At 45.8% G+C, this 2,045-nt stretch overlaps 1 pseudogene; it reads right to left on the bottom strand.

Moving 5' to 3' along the window:
- Positions 1 to 277: 277 nt before the first annotated feature.
- Positions 278 to 844, bottom strand: LOC102474872 (39S ribosomal protein L30, mitochondrial pseudogene; annotated as a pseudogene).
- Between the last annotated feature and the right edge of the window lie 1,201 nt (positions 845 to 2,045).

The following is a 2,045-nucleotide window of genomic DNA, read 5'->3' on the forward strand; positions in this document are numbered from 1 at the left end:
TCTCAGCAGCCCGCTCTGAGGAAGCTTGCCTTCTGGGTTACCCGATCTTCCTTCTGGGCAAGGGACATCTTGGGATGATTCCACCTCTTCTTTTTAACTTCTTTCTTGGGCTTCTTTTCATAAACTGGGTTCTCTCGTATAGCGGTGTGAGCTTTCTTATCCATCTCCATGTCTGGAGTTACATTGTTTTTGGTTTTTTGTTTTGTTTTGTTTTGTTTTGGTATTTATAACCTATTTTAATGAACACTTTCTCACCATCTTTAAACAACAGAGATTTGCATTTTCTAATCTGAAGCTGCTCTGGCATCAGGACTTCACTGCTTCGGGCTCCACAGGCTTCAGATGCCACTGTACTACTAACTCTCCCGTGCTCTTGAGGCACGTGTTAGACATCTCCTCTGTGGGAAGTCCTTGGGGCAACTTCAGGGGCTGAATTCTTATCAAATGTTTGACTACTTTTAGTTTTGCATTCACTGAAGGGATATTCTTATGGACTTGAAGAGTATGTGCTTTTTCTAATCCACGCATCTTTATTGTATCTCTTTCCCAGTATGGACGCCGGCTTGTACTTTTTATTCTGGTAACAATATGCAGTTTATGAGGGTGCTGTGGATCCCCACCATATTTTTCATGATCAGCAGCTGAAGGTTGGAATACTTTATCTGGTATTCTTGACCTGGTGAATTTGTGACAAATCTAATCTGTACAAATGAGAGACTCCACACCTTTTGTCACAGTCTGTAGTCTGCCTGGGGACCTCTGAACTACTGAGTGCAAAACCCCTGCCATAAATGTAGCAACTGTTCTCTTCGCGAGCAGCGCCAGCTAAAACATCCAGCTTGATCTTTTCCTGGAGTTCCATTGTCCTTTATGTACTGAGAGAACTGTTTCTTGTAGGCGTCTTCATCTTCTTCCATCAGGTAACGCATGTAGTCTGCAACGTCCTGGCCCATGATGTGCTTCCGATGGACTTCTGCATTAGATTCCTTGCTTTCAGAATCATAGCCAGGGAATCGTTTTGTACCATGAGGGATAGATAAGCCTCCATCCACCGCTCCCTTCAGAGCCCCAAAAACTTTATTGCCGGTGGTGGTTCTGGCAAGGCCTGCATCCAAAGAGCAGGTGAAGGCACCAGGTTGACCATCGATGCTTTCTACACTGTACTCATCTCCGGTCACTTCCACTTGACCTTCGTAGATCTCGTCCAGACCAAACCTATAGGGAAGGCCGCGGGCCAGCAGCAGGCCAGTACGATAAGCTGCAGCATCGTTTGCCAGGCCAGCCTTCACACCGAGTTTTGGTAGTTGGTGTCTGTGCGTGAGCTGCACAGACTATCATATCCCCTTCTACACGGGCATGAGCCATCTGACAAATGACATCAGTTAGTCACACGAACTATCACCCTGTATTTAGTGTGCTGTACTTATTATTGCCCTGGGTCACCAAGCTTTTCCCAGCATAGTCATCAGTTTTATCCTCTAGTCCTCTTCTAAATTTCACTTGATATCTCTTAAAGTAGGCCTTATTCTTGACAGTTTTAACAAATCCTATCCTGTGGAACAGAGACCCGCAGCTGTGGCCAACCTGCAGGCCCACAGCACTACAGGGGGTAAAAGGGGACTAGGATTTTTGACTCCCATTATTACATCTTAGAACCCACTTGACCCTTATACAACTAAACCCATACAGTCTTTGTACCCAGTACATAATACCAGAAAAAGGCATTTCAATTTTTAATTAGGCCAGAACTTAAAGTGCCCCGGAGACTATCTGGGGAGCTAAGGCCTCAAGTACCTGGTCTCAACAAGTACTTCCTATAAAAGGGTTTATAATGTCACCTCTGCAAATTCAGCTTCCAGGGAGCCTCCACACGCAGTGAAGATCGGAGTTCCTGGGCTCCTGTTACAGGGATGGGGACCACCCCTACAGAGCACCTCTGCTTTCCCCACAAGCACTTCTGTACACGATTACAGAACTTCCACTTAAGGCCCAGCTGCAAAGCCAGTTCCATAGCCTATTGCTTAAGGGAACTAGATCCCACATGC

The sequence above is a fragment of the Tupaia chinensis genome, unplaced genomic scaffold, assembly GCF_000334495.1.
Source record: "Tupaia chinensis unplaced genomic scaffold, TupChi_1.0 Scaffold000578_2, whole genome shotgun sequence".
Classification (NCBI taxonomy): Eukaryota; Metazoa; Chordata; class Mammalia; order Scandentia; family Tupaiidae; genus Tupaia; species Tupaia belangeri.